At 36.0% G+C, this 20,452-nt stretch overlaps 1 protein-coding gene across 1 annotated transcript in view; it reads left to right on the top strand.

Annotated features, from left to right (window-relative positions):
• The first annotated feature begins 363 nt into the window (after positions 1 to 363).
• jupb (junction plakoglobin b) overlaps positions 364 to 20,452 on the top strand; it is a 78,115-nt gene continuing 58,026 nt past the window's right edge. Inside the window, exon 1 of the mRNA XM_051873370.1 lies at positions 364 to 656. The gene's annotated coding sequence lies outside the window, so the exon portion shown is untranslated. The remainder of the gene's footprint in view (positions 657 to 20,452) is intronic.

Genomic DNA, 20,452 nt, shown 5'->3' with positions numbered 1-20,452 from the left:
TTTATTATTATTTTGTAAGTATGTAATGTGCACATAAACAATAGATAGGTGTTGTAGACTATGCTTTATAAGTTTATTCAGACAACTTCAGTTGTGTCCATTATCCATTATGGGATAAAAGATAAAGTCTCCATTTTAGTCGGATAATAAAAAAATGAAATTAATCGGCCGACTAATGCATGAAGTGGGAAATGTGTTTTGTTGGAGGTAAAAGGACGCCTTAATGTTGCTTAATCAAGTACATGATTTATTTATTTTAAATATTAAGTTGAAATATTAGCCCATAAAAATCGTAGGGAAGAAGACAGCCTAGTAACAGCAGGTCAAGACATGGCGGCAGGAACATGAACCTTAAATCACACATGATTCTCTATATGTCTATATCTAGGCAAGCATTAATGACAATCAGTCACAATAGATGCGCCAGAATCCTCAAATAATTACCGATGGTGTAGAAACTGAACCGCTAGAGGTCCCGCCCACTCGTGCGCTCGTGCAACCGGAGACTTCACGGAGGGTTCCGCTGCTGTCAGACTCTTGCTCAACGTTTGCCAGACTTGGATAAGAGTGGACGGAGGGACTTGGGGCCGGAGAAGGGATTCACGAGCTGATTTTTTGGAGACACATTCGCCAGTGGATTGTGATCATTCTGTAAGGTAAATAAGTCTGCTGATGCATGCTCGCTCATTGAAATGATGACTTTGCCCTGGCGACCGTGGAAGCCACCCTTCTCCCGTTATATGAACCTTAAAATGTGCTTCACAGGACGCCGTTTGCACATGAAGCATCTTTAGAGTTTGGTGTTGTCATATAGGTTAGCGATCTTGATGTTTAAGTGTGTATTGCTTTATTTATTTATGTATTCATTTTGTGCTCGTGTTCTATAACGGAGCACTTCTATATCAAACATGACATAGGGAAGCTCCTTTAAAGCCCACTGGAGTTCGTCACACTCGATAGATGCGAAACATCAGGCGATGTTGCATAATTTCATCCCCCAAATTATTGCGCTCTACTGCAATATATTATTATATTATATTGATATTATAATGTTACCGGGTTTTGCATGTTCCACCTCTAATCTAAACTTTGAGCTCACGCTAGTTTAGTGCAGATACATTGATAAGTGTCGAGCTTAATGCAAGATCATTCCGTCGTTTATATGATTGTTAAATAAGCAAATCGTAAGTTTGTCTAATATGATCCTTGTCTCGTGAAACCGGTTTCACGCGCATGACCCAAGTCAACTCCGTTTGATGCCCGTAGACCGCAGAAATATTGCATAAAATCGTTATCGCGTTTGAACTGTGTGTGAGAGCTCTTCGGGGTATAACATATAACATAAAATCTTGCTCAACTAAAAACCTCGAAAATTAAAAACCTTACGAATTTACGCTAACTGAATTGTTAGCATGTATGCGACGGTAGACGTTTGTTCATCTGTTCATCTTTTCCTGTCAGATGTTGTATAGACGTTTAGAAAATGTCTTTAAGATGTTTATGATTTAGAATGTATGTAAAACTTATTTTTTAAAAAGATGTTTATCGGATGTTTTCCAGATTAATCTCTCTTTAAATGACATCTTGGAGAGTATGTGTGCTACGTTGATTTCTGTGGCAACGTGAAGACGAAAATGCGCGGTAAACGCTTCGCGATTGGACATCTTTAGAAATCTTTTGAAAATCATTTTTGAAACGCCAATGGAAATTTTGATGAAGAAAAAAAATCATATATCAGAGCAATAATTTTCAAATCTGTGTAAGGTACAAGATACAAATACACTGTGTAAAATAACTACAGTACTAATATTTTTTGTGACTGCGATTATCAACAATTTTGAGCTACTACACCTAACAATGATTCACAAACGCAGATGTGGTGATCGTGATCGACTGTGTTCTGTTTTTGTTGGAGTAATTTAAATTTGATCCAAAGTGAAACTGAAATCAGCCCTCAAACATTAAACCGCTTCTAAACGTAAGACTTGTTCACACTGGCAGCGAATACATAAGTTGCTGTTCTGTTGGTTTTTATGTTTCTTCTCTTCTGTGTTGTCCAGCTGTATCTCGTAGTGGATCACTGTCTGCACTCCTAAAGGCGCCGATATACTTCATGCGAAATTGAAGAATGAACTGGTGTGACGTCGTTTCGAACAAAATCAGGCCAAAACAAAGTTTTTATTGGAGTTTGTTTCAGGAATTTGAATCAGCTTGCCAAAGCGAACTTTCCCAAATAATTTGCTCCAGTTAACTAACATTGGTCTGTGGCGATTACATAATAGGTAGTTGTGCTCTGAGGCTCCGCCTTCTTTGACATGGAAATCTCTGGTTTATTTCTTCTGTTCAGTCTGTCGAGGTCAGATGCAAGTATAGAAACTGGAGAGCTGCTTTATAGTATAAACTGATGTTGTAATTTTAATTGAAAGCAAGACTAACACTGTTTTTCATGTTAAATGCTGCTTGCTTTAAAGCAGTATATTGTACAAAGTGGTATATAAATGAGACGTGACTTGACTGCAAAGTTCTGAATTGTAGCGCTTTTGCAGACATCCACATCGCTATGATGCTGTCATTTTTGTTGTGTTTATTTTGTTATTGAGAGGAAAGTGTGCAGCGCATATTTACATATTCATCTAAGTGGCACTCTCAGCAGAGGTGGTGATGTCAGGATGTTCCCTTACCCTGGAAGCACACATACATATCTCACAGACATCTACTTGATGTGTGTTTACATCTAGAAGATGTATTTTTAGAGTGTTTGTTCATCTGCAATACGACTATAGGACGTTTCCTGTCAGATGTCAAATAGATGTTTAGAAGATGTCTTTAAGATATTTATGATTTAGAATGTTTGTAAAACTGACATCTTTAAGACATCGATCAGATGTTTGTACACATCTTTAACAGACATCTTGCAGATGTACGTGTGCTATCTGGGAACAGTATACAGCTGAAAAGGTATTTCAAACAGCTTTTTACCCCTAAGCGAAAAATGAAAAAGAACTTTGTCCTGAGTATATCATGGCCTTAATGGTAGCTGGGTAGCCTTGCTGCCCATTTGCATGACAAACTCTTTTTAAAAGTGAATGGCTACGTCCAAATTCACATACTCTCCGAGTAGGTAGTTCTAATAAGTAAGTAATTACTTCGCAACCATTATGACTGTATGGTCTATATAGTATGAATGTAATCCAGATGTTTAATGTTCGCTATGTCAGAATTTATTGAGCAAATGTGTTTCCATCTTCCATTCTCGCATTAACTCTTTTTCGCACAAGTTAAAAACCACCTCAAACGAGCGTGAATTTTTTTTTTTTTTCGAAATTGGCCGTTTCCATCACTCGTTTCTGATGCGATCATACTTCAAAATGTGCATAAAAACAGGGTGATGGAAAAAATAGGGGCTTTCGCACTGGAGGAACCTTTTCATAGTTCCTAAAACTATTGGCGGAAGTACCCGGATTTTGCCGTGTTTGCACCACAGGAACTAGGAACGATTTTAGTTCTAGGAACTCCTTTTGGGGGAACTAAATTAGCTCCTATTTCAGAGTAGGGTCTAATGCTGCTTTCATGTGCTATGGGAAATTTGATAATTCCCACTTCTGAAGTCGTGATTACAAGCTCATCGCATTCAACTTTCGAAATGGGAGGGCGTTCATGAGCAGTTTTTACATAGGAAACTCGTATTTACAATAATTCTGAGAGCACGTGAAGGCAACATAAACCAGCACTATAGGAACTACCAGTGCCATTTTTAAAAAGCCATGTACACATACAGTTTATAGCCTATATATTTACTCCAAAAACTAACTCTACGAACACTGAAAACATTGATAGATGGACCTCTGGAGTTAAGGAGAAAATCCAACCCTCACTTCAGGCGGTGCGAATGCAACCAGGAAAACGGCCCTAGGGGAACTATTAGTTTTATGAACATTGTGAATACATACTAGTCTTTCACATACTATTTTTTGCCTACTAAATAGTAGAGTACAATGCATATTCGGATGCAGCCAATGACTTCTGGACACTGTGGCACTTTGTTTCCCTAGTAACTGTAATGAACATCACTACTGTTAAGATGTTGTTCCTTGTCAGATTGCACAAGTTCAGGTCGCTTTGTTGCTGCAAGTCATTGATGGTGTGAGTGGGGGTTTAGAGGTCTGGTTTGTATCAAGACAAACCTTTCAGTGCATGCTTTAGTAGTGTGCAGTTATTTATTATCAGCAACGTTTCAACATGAACTCGTTTACAGCGCAAACTCAAGTTCACGTAATTGATGGGTGGGTTTTGTGGCATTCTGACTGACACACAGCTTAATGGTATCTACTCGCAGCAAGTGCACAGACATCCCAGATGCCAGTGTTGCTTTCCAAGCTTGGATTTCTTATTTGTTAAGGGGGGAACATTTGCCATGGATGCCACTGGAAATTCAGACGGGTCGATTGATACTTCTGGCCAAACTTGGGTTTAGAGCCAACTTTCTAGATGTCTTCTTCACGTAAAATGATATCAGCCTAATGTGTAAAAAAAAAACATTTGTTGTTCTAGGTTTCCAACAGCGCAAATGCAGAAAAATAAGAACCAATCAACAATTACAAATTTGGTTAATATCCAAAACAACCAGTCAAGATGCTAATTATTTTTAAACATTGATGCAGTGGGCTGTATTTCTGATTATATGATGATTCACAATTATAGGGGTGAATGCAAATTACAAAAATTCAATCAGCGCTGTTTTATTGAGTAGTTATGTTTTGATGAACCTATCTGACGAATGAATTTACGAATATGCACACAAGCAGGTTCATGCAGCATTAACTAGAAAGCAACAGGACACTCTATAATGTCAATGATTCCAGTGCTATGAGCCATATAGGCGACCCAACATTGATTTCTCGCAGCAGTTGTTTACGAGACCGACTTTATTCCTCTTCCCATTGCTGGCAGACTGAAGGATTTTTTCATATTTAGATTGATGAAAATTTTCTTAATAAAAAATAAATGATTTATTTACAGTATTTTACCACTGCATTATCATTATACATGCAAATGTCTCTAATCGCACGGGAAAACTAACGTAGACTGCATATGCAATTAGTCGGTTTATCATAGATATTTAAACCACAACAAATCCATTCTCAAAATCGTGTTAAACTAATCCTTATTAATGATGAAAGGGTTATGTTGAGCTCTAATGAATGAATGCACAGAGAGCTACAGACAGTGAGCTATATTATCATGTTGTTTGCCCTCTGAATTCACCTTTATACTCTCAGTCATAGCTCACATCTGGTGTGATGGAAATATAGCTATGCCCCTTCAGCCCTTCACTGAGACACCTGCTGCTCTTTACAGCCAGAGCTTGACAGAGACTTCTGCCGTGGCATCCCTTTGGCACCGTGGCAGTGGAAACTTGCCCTGCTGCTCTGGTTCTGTCTGCATTTATTTTCTTTCCAAGACTCAGATGGCAGAAAATAGCAATTAGAATAATTCTCTGACAGAAAATAAACCTCTGAACTGTTCTTTTTTTTTTCTGTTAGAGAATGCACTGTTTTCTATTCGAAAAGAAACCTAGCCTTTGTTTCACTATTCTGCTGTTCTTGAGAGCAAGAAATGGTTATGAACATTGCAACTTTGCAGTTGTGAATTTGGCTGTGAAATTAGGGCATTTATTATGAAAGTAGGGAAATCAGTAGGACAGTGGACAATGGTGAACATCCTTCTGTAGTTTCCAGAATCATTTTGTTTACACATTTAATTAACTGTCACCCCCTTTTTGAGGAAAGATGTGAAAATGCACTATCCAAACTTAAATGGTTGTAATTCATGAAGGCTTTGGAATACAGACCTAAGGTTGGTCTCTTTTTAAAGAAGACACTCAGCAGATTATTGCTGAAGTGAAAGTGTAAAAAAGTTATATAAGTTGAAGTTTACTGCAAAGCATATGTACTGTACTAAACATTTATTTTATAATAATTTTTCAAAAAATATATAAAATTGTTATAAAATATGTCTAACCAAGTTGTGTTCCAAATTTGAAGTTGATGGGCCCTATTTTAACGATCTAAGTGCATGGTCTAAAGCACAAGTGCTCTTAGGGCATGTCCGAATCCACTTTTGCTAGTTTAAGGACGGGAAAAATGGTCTCATCTCCCAGTCCAATTAAAAAGCCAGTTGCGCTCGCACCATGCCGGATTCGCTATTTACATGGCGGAATTTGCAAGTGGAAAAACTGAATGCTTCTCTAGTGAGGAAACAGATCTGCTTGTGCGCAAGGTTAAAGCGCGAGTGCAGATCATCTACGTGACAAGCCTGTTTCCACCAAAGCATTTTTATCTTTATGTACACAATAATAATCTTTTACATTGTAATCCTTTTATTTTTAATATTTGGCATGTTTGTGTGCTGCTGCACATCCCTGTTTGTGTAATAAGCAGAGTGTACGCGCGCATATAGGTGCATATTACTAATGCACTCTTTAAATAACAAAACAAATATTGCGCCATTGACTTTAGACCAAGTTTCAGTTGGTCAATGGCGCAGTCTATTTCAGTTACCTCAAAATAGCAACACGCCAACAATGCGCCTGAACACACCTCGTTTTCAGACCAGACCACAAATGGGCGCAAATGCATTTGCTACTATTTAAGCAACGTGGCGCAGGACATGAAAATGATACCTGCGTCGGGCTGAAACTAGTAAAAAACACTTGCGCCGCATTGCGCTGGGTATATGGTAGGGCCCGATGTCACAAAAATTTAAGTTACTATGAGATTTGTTTAGGTGTAATACCAAAAATAGCCACCGGGTGACACCCACATTTAATTTTTTTTGGGATGTATTCTCCTGTAACAAATTAATAAATTTCTGTCACAATATCACTTCTATCACAAAACAGTCACCAAATATGGAACCTTGAGTATCAGACCTTTCTGACGATATGTGTTTTGTCAAGTTTTGATTATAAAATATACTTAAAATAAATTTTGTAATATGAAACATGACAATGCCCACTAGGGGGAGGAACCCGCTGAAAGGATTTCCATGGTTCTACGCAATATCCAATTTCAAAACGGTTTTCAGAAGATGAATTTTGAGTGTTTAAACTTTCTAATAATACCTGATAGGGAAATATGTGATAGGGAAAAAAGGCAAGCGCCAAGCATCGGTGACAGTTAAGGGGTTAAATTTATGCTTTCATTGAGAGTGTCATTGAGAGTTGTAGTTTATTCTCTTTGAGCTGATAGGAGAGGAAGGAAGGAGAAGGTTGGCACGCTGCATTAGACATAATGTCAGTGCTCAGAGATTGCTGCCCCTTTATTTAGTACCCACAGTCCTTTGCTCTTCTTATTCCATTGACCTCTCGTATTTATTGCATGAGTGCATGTGTGTATTAGCAGTGATAATCAATGCACATGCATAGCTAATTCTGTGTGTTGTGTTCATCACTCAGCCTGACCAGCTTACATCATTTCCTGATATCTTTTAACCTTCTTTCCCATTATTGCTTCTCTGTGCCCTGCTATCACTAAGAAAGTGGAAATATTTTCAGTATTTAGCATAACACACTGAATGTATATTTGTTGTATGTGAATGCTGTTATTTAATTTGTGTTTTGTTTGTATTATGGACAATGTGTATTACTGTCCGTGATCATCCTGCACTGACATATTGATGAATTTCTGCTCTAGTTTCTGGTAGACATCCAGCACTAACAGAGCACCAGTCTGGCCCACAGCATCCACTGATTTCTGACATGTCTGTTCTATACTACTACTAATATATATATATATATATATATATATATATGTACATACTGTATATATGTGTGTGTATATATATATATATATATATATATAATATATTCTCACATTTTTGTGACATTCAGCTTTGTGAGGAAAAATGTCTAATGCTGACAGAAAACATGACAATTTGAGTGAAAAAGAGACCGTTTCATTCTTACCTTTACAGTCCGAAATGTCCATTCAATATAAACTCGATAGTACAGTCGCAATACGAGGATGCACAATGCTAGAGCTATGTAAGCAGGTCGTGTGCTGTGTTTATCCAATCAATGACACTGACACCGCAATTATGCAAATAAGTACGTTAACCCAGGGTTTAGGAATGTACAATGTGAAACGTCAGCTTATGAATACCAAGGATTAATTGTTAACCCCGGGTAGATTACAAGCAGTGTGAGACGTGAATCAAGATAACCCCAGGACTCCATTTACCCAGGGTTTAGAATGACCCAGGGTTAACTATTTCAAGTGTGAAAAGCCCTTATGTGTAGTTAATTCTCCTGAGAAGTGTAAACTCTGTGACAATGTGGTGTTATCGAAATGTTACTCTATTTGTTTGAGCATCTTGACTAGCTTGACGCAGTTAACCAATGGTGTGAGTTTGGGGCGGAACTATTTGTTTGTCCAACCAATGGAAATGGAAATGTGATGCTAGTGGTGCAGAAAGTACTCATTTCTGTTTTAATATACTGTATACTGCACGGTTTGCAGTACACTAATATTCCATCCCTAATTCATTTGTTTCTTCATTACTGTTCAGTTTTTGATGTCTTTTTTTCCTCTGTTCCAAGTGCATTCCTTGTGCTCTTGCTTTGAAAACTGTATTTTATCAGTTTAATGTCTTCCTGTTTTTTTTTTTTGCTCAGAATGCATTATTTGTGAAAACAGAGCATCTGTTGTTTAGAATATGTTTGTGAGAGGATTTGAGTGAGGCGGACAGATCTAGAGAGCACAGAGGATAAAGGATAAAGTATTTGTGGCAGAAACAGAGAGAGGAGCAAAGACAGGGACCGTATGGCTGATGATTGTCCGACCGTATGTATGAGCTGCGTTTTCTAAGTGCCACACAAACCAAGCTATTTATATTAACGCTGGTGGTCTAACTAGACGCACCATTTACATAATGTAAAAATCTGTTCAGCTTTGGCTCATGTCCTCCTTGATGGCTGACCCAGTTTTATGTTTGATGGCGTGGCAAAACTTGTCATTAGGTGCCATGTGAATGAATTACATTCTGACCAAGTTATATTTTCTTGTAGTTTTCCATGTGAGAGACCCCAGCTGATTTCATGTGTGCATGTGTGTGATTCGAGGAAGGATGGTGCTATTACATGGCTTACACACGTACAGACTGACACACACACACTTAAGCAAGCGTACATGCACATTTCCTGTTATCTCGGGCAATAATTCGGCCCCATTTCTTTTACCATCTTGATCGTCGGGAAAGGAAAGGCAGCTCCAGAGAAGCAATGGATGGGGAAAAAATGGAGAAAGATAACCACAGGATGGAAAAAGGAGTAAGAAGGTGACAATTATTGAGAATGTCAGAAAGGCAGAGAGAAAGAACAAGAGAGAGGTAGATAGCACCGCATATGAGAGAACAGAAGTACTGAATAAATCACTCAGGAACAGGAATGAGAGATTCACGGCAGCTGCATTTTGGCAGGAAATGTATGTGGACTTGTGTACTTATGTGTGACTGACAGTTACAATTGCAATCCAACAACAAACATATTCACTGTAGCCTACCTGGACTATCATGAAAACCTGTTTCCACGTCAGAGTAAAAAATAAAATGCTTTTTTTTTTTTTTTTTTTAATTGAGACTTTTACTTGTAATTTCAAATATTTCTATAGATTGTTTACTAGATACATTGAGGTCTTAAGAAGTGAAATGATTGGTCTTATTATAATATTGCCACCCCTTAATCTGCACGTTTCCACCCACGGCGCTGTCATTTTGTTTTTTCGCAAGCGAAAACGGTGTACCAGTTCTAACGCCATGGCAAAAGTTCGAGCAAAGCATGCTAACTGTTCTGTCGTTGGCTGCACAGACGAGCACAGAACACTATTTAGAGTCTTGTTAGCTTGAATAGCCTGCAAGTTGACCCTGACAAGTTCGATTGCTAAAAAAGGAGCGTTTCTGTCCGAGCGATATTTTGGAAAAAATATTAGACCATTCACAACATTTGATAGCAATCATAAACGTTAGCCGGGTGTGTATTGCTCTGTTTGTCAAACAGGTACGCTATATAGTGGGCGTCCATACAGGTTTTGCACAGAAGATTAACATGACGGCATATGCAAGTCGATGAGTTAAATCAACTACATAAATTTATCCACTAACCATTCAGGAACGTCCAGTTTCATTCTAAAAGTTGTAACTTCTTCCTGAGTCTCTCCATCAGTGTCCGACTCCGGTTTGAACAATGTAAGGCTGAACACCGTTACTGACAATCCTCATTTTGGCTGCGTGAGATTCTCCAGCTTTGTTGTTGTTGAGCAGCTGAAGCGAGAGCTGTTAAAGCTCCGCCCTCTTTTGGAAAGCAGCTAGGAGCAGCAGCTAATTTGCATTTAAAGGGACACACACAAATTACCCAAATACAAATGCTCACACCCAAATAGGGGCAAATTTGTCAAGCTATAATAAATGATCTGTGGGGTATTTTGAGCTGAAACTTCACAGACACATTCTGGGGACACCAGAGACTTATATTACATCTTGTAAATGGGACATTATAGGTCCCCTTTAATATCTCAGTTGCAACTTTATTTCTTAAAATTAATTAGGGAAAAATGATAATAGCAATCACAAAATATAATCGCAATCTCAAATTACATTATCTCAACAAAATACTTTATTTCTCACAATTTGACTTAATATCTCACAGTTGCAACTTTATTTCTTGTAATTAATTAGGTAAATATGATAATAATTGCAATTTTTGTGAAAAATACAACTATTTCTTGAAATTGCAATTCATTTTTGTTTTATATTTCACAGTTGTAACATTATTTCTCACAATTTTAATTAATATGTCAGGTGTAACTTTATTTCTCATAATTAATTAGGGAAAAATAATATTAATCACAAAATAATTATTGCAATCCTAAACTGAAATTGCATTTTGCATTTATTATTTTTTTATTATCTCACAACTGATACTTTATTTCTCACAATTTGACTTAATATCTTACAGTTGCAACTTTAGGCCCCTATTTATTATTTTAATTAAAAACAATAATTACATATTTTGTGACAAATTGCAACTATTTCTTAAAATTGCAATTATTTTTTTTTATTTTATATTTCACAATTTCACCTTATAATTCCAGCAGGAATCTGAGATCCTCCTAACGGATCTTGTTAGCTGTCCCTTGCTCTAGACTAAAGACTGAAGGTGATTGTGCTTTTGAGGTAGTTGCTCCTAAATTGTGCAATGCTCTCCCTTTGGATCTAGCAGCTAAAAACTCATTAAAAAACTAAAACTTGCTTTTGTCTAAATGTTCCTACATGTATTTTTTTTTTTTCTCTTTTGATTGTTTTTATTGTCTGTTATTCGTATTTTTTTATTTCTCTTTTATATTTTGGATGTAAAGCACCTTGTGACGCTTGCTCTAGAAAGGTGTTATAGAAATAAAAATTGTGGCTATTTCTTAAAATTTGACTTTATCCCCCAGTTTCACAGACAAGGCTTAAGCTAGTCCTAGACTAAAATGCATGTTTGAGCTGTTTTAACTGAAAGCAACTTGTACTGACATATCTTAAAATATGTCAGTGCCATTGTTTTGTCTCAAAATTCACACCAGTAATGTTTTTTTCTTGAACGTTTATAAAAGCTACTTAAATATACTAATTAAAATAAGGTCTAATCCTGGCTTAGGCTAAGCCCTGTCTGTGAAACCGGGCCAAAATCTCAAAAATGCTACTTTATTTCTCATAATCAAATAAAATCTTTGCTTTCTGAATGAATGTTTCTGATCTTCTTTTGGATGATTCAAAAATGCTGTGTTTTTATAATATTTAATCTAATAATGACTTTTCACTGAGGAATATTCTATTTCACTCTGAAATACGTAAAATGAAATGCATTTTTATTGAATTAGAGCCCAAAGTAAATCCTAGATCATTGTACAAACTATTATTCAATGAGCAAAATGGACTATAATTAAACAAATTCCAATGAATTTGAACCAGTGCAGTGAGACTTATCCTTTGAGGTTTTGACATATTAAAGTCTTCTCTATTATGCCTTGAGCAATGTATTAAAAAAAAAACAGATTGTGGAAGAGTGTTCGGTGATGATTAGCTTTAACCAGAGGGCGTCTGTTTTCTATATTCTCTTAATGGCCAATGCACTGGCATATAGAATAATTCCATAAATGTTTGAGAATCACTGAACGTGCACTCACTGTGTTTTTGCATGTACATTAGCATGTTTCCAGGAGAGTGATCTGCATAAAACTGTGATAGTAGTTGCTGTGTTCAGAATCTTCACGCCTTTGAAGGAGATACTGAAAGAGCTGTCTGTCCAAATTATCATCTCTGTCCGTTCCTGTCACTGTCTCATCTTCTTATCAAACCTAAACGTGCATATATGCATTTCTTCCATAATACATCCTAATGTATTATCTTGTGGAAACTAGGGATGGTTGATTATGACGAATATCCGTCTTTTACACTTCTGAATGGTTATGCATTCTGTGCAGATGGCATGTCAAGTTAGAAACAGTTCCACTTTTGACTAGTCCATTTTGAAAATGTGTAGTTTTGCACATCCCTAGTGAAAACTCTCTTCCTCTCTCATGTTTCTTGTAGCGTCTCTCCATTCCAAAACTCACTCCGCCGTCATTGCACTCCTCCTTCCTCTACTTTTCTGTCTCAGTGCATCAAAGTGCCAATTTGAAGTGCCTTTTTCGGTATGGCAGCCGCTGCCTCAGTGTCTCTGAAGCTGGCAAGACCAACGCAGTCAGACAACATGGCTGGCACCGTATGCCAACAGACGAGAACAGCATGCTCTGCAGAAGGACAGATAATGAATGCTATTGTCCGTACTAACTTTCATTTAAGCAAATAAAATGCATTATCCATCCAGTAATTAAAACGATGCCAAAAAATAGGAAGTTAATTGCCCTCATCATTGGGAACGCATAATGATAATACCAGTGACCTCTGTTATGTCAATAACTGCATCAATAACTCTTTTATGTCAATAGTCTGCATCAAAACTTTAAAGACATGGTTAAGGACATTCAATACAAGTTAAAGGGTTAGTTCACCCAAAAATGAAAATTCTGTCATTAATTACTCACCCTCATGTTGTTCCAAACCCGTAAGACTTTTGTTCATCTTCTGAACACAAATGGAGATCGGAGAGCTTTCTGTCCTTCCATTGACAGCCTATGCAACTGCCACTTTCAAGCTTTCGCGTCAACACAACACACGTGCATCGTGGTGCTCTCGTAAATGTGTGTTGGAAATTAATATTTTGTAAATAAAGTGGTAAATTGTTTTTTGAGCAAACATATCACTTGCGTCGCTTCATAAAATTGAGGTTAAACCACTGGAGTCATGTGGATTACTTTTATGATGTCTTTATTATCTCTCTGGGGCTTGAGAGTAGTAGTTGCATACGCTGGGCTGCACGATTTATCGCGATTAAATCGCACGCAATTTGGCAAAGGCTGTGATTATTTAATGCGCAGCTTGTCAGAGCTGTACGGCTCTGTGATCAGTAGTAAATGCTTCTCCATCTGAACACCAGAGGGCGCTGTTGTGCAGAAACTCAAAATATGCCCTGCAGCAGAAGAAGATAACACACCTCATATCGCTGTAGTTGAATAAACAGAAGATTTAAACACTTTGATTGATTAAACACGGCTAATAAACACACGACTGCCTTATTCTGTGAAAGAAGCCACATTATCTCACAGAAGGATGCTCAGCTGTCGTTATGAAGTGAGTTTGGAGTAAAACATGTTATTAAATGTTGTCTTTTGTTGGACAAGATGTTAATAAATGCTTCTCATGTCTGGAAAGATGTTTGACGCGTGTTGCTTTTTCAAATGTACATTATAAGCGACTCAAAATCACAGTGCTTTCAGATGGATTAGCATTTGGAGCCATACTTCACTGACAAGCTGCGCATAAAAAAATAATAACAACCGCAGCCTTCGCGATTTCATAATAGCACTAAGAATCGCATTTAAGCGATAATCGCGTTTAAGTTCAATGTTATTTTTTGTATCGTGCGATAAATTGTGCAGCCCTAGAAGTGATGTCAATGTTCAGAAAATGAACAAAAGTCTTACGGGTTTGGAACGCTGCATTTGTTGAATGATGTTGATTACCACAGAAAGTGATTTAGTCTCATGCTTCAGGTATGTGCACTAATTTCCATCAATCTGAATGAATCCAATCCGATTTTAGATTCTGAAAGTTCTGTTTACCCTAAACTTTGCAATCTGATTCACATACACTTGCAAGAAAAAGTATGTGAACCACATGCAGAATCTGTGAAAATGTTAATAATTTTAATCAAATAAGGGAGATAATACAAAATGCATGTTATTTTTTATTTAGTACTGTCCTGAATAAGATATTTTACATAAAAGATGTTTACATATAATCCACAAGACAAAAAAAATAGCTGAATTTGAATTTGAATAGCTGAATTATGAATAACCCTATTCATAAGTATGTGAACCATTGATTCTGTGTGGTTACCTGGATGATACGACTGTTTTTTTGGTTGTTCATGAGTCCCTTGTTTGCTCTGAGCAGTTAAACTGAGCTCTGTTCTTCAGAAAAAATCTCCAGGTCCTGCAGATTCTTCAGTTTTCCAGCATTTTTTGCATATTTGAACCCTTTACCGCAGTGTTTTCACCCCCCGACTCTTAATGCATTGTGTTTCCTTCTGAAGCATCAGTGAATGTTTTTTAATAGTTGTGTTTGAGTCCCTCAGTTGTCCTCAGTGTGAAAAGACAGATCTCAAAATCATTCAGTCACTGTTGTAAAGAGTTCAAATATGCAAAAGATGGTGGAAAACTGAAGAATTTTTGGGACCTGGAGATTTTTTCTGAAGAACGGAGCTCAGTTTAACTGCTCAGAACAAAAAATGATTTTTCATAGTTGTAAAAAAGATTATTGGAGTACGTTTTACAAGAAAATACTATTTCAGTCATTCTGCTTCAAAACCTCAAGGTTAATTCGATTTGTTACTTGCTGTTTCTTTGTAATTATTTGTAAAAAGTACACGCAATTCCTGCATGAAAATTGTTTCAAAGTAAATCCAACACAAGTCTTTCCTTGTTCTTTTGAACTGAAGAAATTGTCACCCGCTCAGAGGTGTGATAGTGGTGTCTGATTCATAAATGAGCTGATTCTTTTCAATGAACCATGAACTTGCTAAAGTGGTTCAAAAATGATTCATTTGTGAATTGAACCGTCTGATTACATCTGTTCTCGATCAACAACTCACTGATTCAAATGATCCGGTCAGAGCTAGTCTCCATTTAACAATTGACTCAAAATGAGCCAAGGACAGGAGATCCTCGGAGCTCGAGGGCGCGCGTGACTGATGGCGAAAAAATGACTAATGCCGAATTTCAGGATTTATTGTTGTAAATGAAAATCATAGTTAGGTCATGACTGTCAGCTGTTAGTGATGTGCTGTAAAAGGGCAATCTGTTTAAGCCCATTGTATGAAATGCTTGAATGTGGACAAGTCCATATTTGTGTATTACCATCTGAACAGAAAACGTTAAAATAACTCTAACTGATGCTCATGCATCTTCCCTGCTGCTGTAGCAGTTTCAAATGATGTACAACTAGTATGTTTGCATAGTGTTCTTCTTAAAATGTTAAAGACCCCCTGTGGTGAAAATCCAGTTTTTAATGTTGTCTATATGTCTATGTGGTGTTTTTAATATGCTTTGTCTTTTTTGTTACTGCAGTTTTAAGGAGAAAATACTCAGAAATGCTGTTGACTTATGAATTTGCACATGGTTTGTCAGTCTCAAAAACGCACTTTGAAATCGACATTATTTCTTACGTCACAAACTACATTGTAACCAATCACGTCAGTGTGCTGGGTTGGCTTTACCGTTTTATAACTATGCTACAAAGCAGGGGAGTCTCAAGAGAAGCCAGGTTATCCTGGAATATTTTCCTGTTGATATAAAAAAAATTGGGTACATTTAGCAATATAGGTTCATAGGATGTAAAAAAAAACATTATGCATGTTTTAAGATGTAAAACTAATGTAAACAAGGTATTTTTGAATCTGATTGAGAAAATAGACTTATTCAAGTGTTTACATGCTTATTGTTTTCCTGTTGATCGGATTATTTTAGGTCTACAGCATCCCTTACAATCAAATCAAAATTTCATTCGGATCAAGCTCAGTCGTATTGATTGAGGTGTTTACATGAAAGCTGATTGAGCCATCAATCTGAATACTAATGGATTATTTGGTTGCAATTAAACATAGTGTTTAAAAAAGCAAAATCATGATTACAGTAATGCACTTACAATAGAAGTAAACTGTTTTAAAATATAAAGCTCATATTATTACAGCACATTATTTTTTTTCCCTTTAAAATTTGTATAATTTCAGATTTAAAGATGTCTAAATTATATCACTTTGACTGTTCTTCTAGTAATTTGTTACTGAATTAGTTCCCGTTAGTGTTTCCAGTTCATCAACAGTGGTGTGTTATCACATACCTGACATCTGGTGAAAACTGATTGTTGTTGTTTATAATGTTTTTGGCTGATTTTTATCATCAGACTCTTATTGTCAGTTTATGTTTGATTGAAGACAATGTCTCATTATGTAAGGTCCTTTCTTGGTATCTAACATAGTGCGAAAATTACCAGGATTAGCGTTGTAGACCCTTGTGAAAATGAAGTGTGCTTGATTGTATCAAATGTGCACTTGTAGTGTATTTCAAGATAAAAGTATATTTAAGATGTACTTGCAAATAATATAATATAAATTAAATAAAAGCCCACTTAAGTGTACTTAAAGAGAGAACACTTTCAGGACTGTTTCTTAGCACACTTAAGTGCACTTTATGTCAAATTAAAAGTTTTACTTTAATGTACATTTTAAATCATAATAATTGAATAAGCTTTTGTTGTGCTTTAATGTACACTTATTTTGATATGTTGACATACTAAAACACATGTAAAGTACTTGATTTTAATTTTGACTGTTATTCAATTTTTAATGTACAGTAAATATCATTTAAATCTACAAAATTTAAACTTTTCATTAGAAATGTGTAATAAATAGAAAGTCAATAGAAATCACATTACTTTTTTTTTTTAACAGAGGGACAAGTCAAAATAATTTTTCTTGTCACAGATGCTCAGTGTAGCTGGTTGTGAACCCGGAACGTTCCTTTTAATAGGTTAACAGAGACATTTATAATGATCACGACGCCATCTTCTCCCCAGGCGGTGTTGTCTCAGATGAGCAATATGTAAATATTCCTTTGAATGAAATCTGTCATGTCACTTAGAGCTGCTCATTTAGGAACAAACCCTGGAACAAATACGATTTTAAAATATTTCACGGTGTTTTTTCTGTCACTCTCTGTCAACTCTTTGTCATCTGTTTTCTTTCTGGATAATGGAAAGACTTAATAAATGACTGTGTTCGGAATTGAATACTAGCTTGCTACTTATTAAATACTGCACAGTATATAATGTATACTGCCTACTATTTATTAAAAATAAGTGCATTATTCCACAATAACATTGTCTTTTATTAGTACATGTAGTAGGCCTACTTATTGTCACATGATCTCATTATGTTGTATGTGAGTAGTCTCCAGTTCTTGGAATTATTTTGCATTTTGATATAATTTTGTGTAAAAATGTCTTCACATTTGGCAGCCTGATCAAATAATGAGTCAAGAAAGAGATATTACTTTCATTTGTCACACTTCTAATGGGAAGGTGAAGTTGATAGCATTGGGGTACAGTATTGCGCTCTATGTATACATATTTTGATTTGAAGGATATACTGTAGTACATCCTGCAGTAATAGTGTGGTAGTATGCAATAGCAAACTGGCAATTACAGCACCAAACGTGCAGACTTTCCAACAGAGCTCCTAGGTAACTGATGGATCCTCTGGTTTCATGTTTCTATTTTTTAATAAATAGCCTCATTCTCTTTTGAGTACGTCTCTGTTGTTCACGGCTCAATAACTCTTCGCCTGCTTCCTCTGTACCTTCCTCTCTTTGTCATTTTCTTTCATTATATGTGAACATTTCTATCTCCTCTTCTCCCTCTGTCCTAAATCTTTTTAATTCCAAACCTTGCCAAGAAACGAGCAGCCAAATTTCATTAGCGACGACATTTGCATTTTCCGTCACCGTGTTACCATAATGCTGATTTTTAGCTGAGTTAATGTCGGTTGGTTTGAGAGGGTTCATTTTTAAACTCTCTCTACATTTTTTGAAGTGTTATCTGTCAAACGTTTTTGCTGGGCTCAATTTGGAGATTGTCCTTGCGGCATTAGCGTGGTAGCACGCTAATGTAGTGGAGTGAGGGAAGATAGCGCTAGCGAGAGAGAAAAGTAACCTCTACATCAGCAGAGATCCTCGGTGAGAGATACCGTAAAATTGCCCTTGGCCTTGTAGCTCCAGCAGGAGAGCGTGGTGTTTTATAGAAAGCCTTTAAGGGTGATAAGAAGACTGGCACCTGGAAGACGATATGTATCTGTTAGCGAACTCTTCAAGTGCAGTCACTGAATTTAAGTGAGAGATTACACTTCAACTGACCTGGCAGAATTAAATCTGAAACTGATGCCAAGTGCATTTTATGCGATTGGTCAGTTTTCAACTGCCTTAATATATAAGGTTAATTCAGTACAGTAACTGAATTGAAGAAATGTCAATATTTTAAATAAGGATGAGCCAAAATAGACTTGAAGCTTAAAATTAAGACGCTGAAAAAAGCAGTGAGCACAAAAAGCTTGGGGTCGGTAAGATTTTTAAAAATGTTTTTGAGAGAAGTCTCCTCTGCTCACCAGGGCTGCATTTATTAGACGTAAAAAAAAAAAAAAAAAATGACCATTTAAAATACCTGTTTTCTGTTTGAATATATATTTAATATATAACTTATTACTGTGATCAAAGCTGAATTTTCAGCATCATTACTCCAGTCTTCAGTGTCACATGATCCTTCAGAAATCATTCTAATGTAATGATTTGCTGCTCAATGAACATTTTTTTATTTTTATCAAGGATAAAAACATTGTGCTGCTTCATATTTTTTCAGTATTCTTTGATGTATCTGGGTCAATGACGTGACGGGTCATTTTTTTTTTTTTTGTCCAAAGGCCTTAATAATGATAAAAAACAAAGATATGGCATCCAAAGTATGTAAGGTAGTACAACTAGATCTCTTTTATTGAATCCAAAAGGATTTAATTATCTTTTGCTACATATAAAGGTATTTTAAAGACTTTGAAGTGTCAAAAGGTCATTCGGTTTAACCATCCAAAGGCCTACAGCCATTTCATTTGTGATTAAAATATCTTAAAATGTAATAAATGTATGTATTTTTTATTCTGGCATGATTTTATAACATCATATATCAACATAGTGCAAAATGGTATTAATGTGTAGAAGTCGTTGCTTTGTTATGAGAAACAATGTCCGGAAAAATGAATTTCATTTATGTCATTCGGAGTAACCAATATAAAGGGACCATTTTGGATCAAGTCATGCGTTTAATATCATGTGACAGGATGTGACATCATTAAGACACCTGCAAAGGACCACACGGTTGCGAAGTGAAGTAACTAACTCTATATTAGCTATTTGAAAAATTCATGTTTTCACTTGCTCATATGCATGTCCCGAAACATCAGGTCATTCGGTACAACCGCTATAAAACATGGAAAATGTTATAATATTTTAAAAAATTGTACTAAATATAAAATGTTTGACTGTCCTTTTGCTAGCTAGCTAGATATCAGCCTGTTAGCATTGTTTGAAAATATCGTCATTCAGTATAACCAAAAGTGTCATTTGGTAAAACCGAAATTTTAGTTAAACCGAATGACTTTTTTTGATAAATTTTGTCCTTCTTGTAAAAAATGACAAAAGGAGTGTTAATTGATTATAAAAACCACATAATCTCATTGTTAACACTTAATAAAACTGCAAAATTAATTATATGTCCATTATGTTTTTTTTACACTTTTAAAAACCTTATTCATCAATGACCCATCTATTCTTTGATGTTTCTAAAATAGAAGTCTTTTACAACATTATAAATGTCCTTATTGCCACTTTTGATCAATTTAATGCATTCCTGCTGAACAATATAAATTTCTTCAAGAAAAAAAAAACCTTGCTTATTGCAAAATTTTGAACAGATGTGTGTGTGTATATATATATATATATATATATACATATACTGAATTTCAGAGCACAGCTCATTACTTGTAGACCTTGGTATTCTGCAATGCAGTGAAACAGTAAGAGATGACATTGCTTTTGCTTTAATTACAGATAAATAATGACTTCTTACAATCATTTGGCCCTGTCTGCTTTTTTGACATTCCTATTTTAATTAGTGTGAGCACATTAGCTCTATTTTCTAATTGCAGATCAGT

This window comes from Ctenopharyngodon idella, chromosome 19 (assembly GCF_019924925.1).
Source record: "Ctenopharyngodon idella isolate HZGC_01 chromosome 19, HZGC01, whole genome shotgun sequence".
NCBI lineage: Eukaryota > Metazoa > Chordata > Actinopteri > Cypriniformes > Xenocyprididae > Ctenopharyngodon > Ctenopharyngodon idella.
The sequence above is the reverse complement of the archived record's forward strand: the minus strand, read 5'-3'. Positions and strand labels throughout refer to the sequence as shown.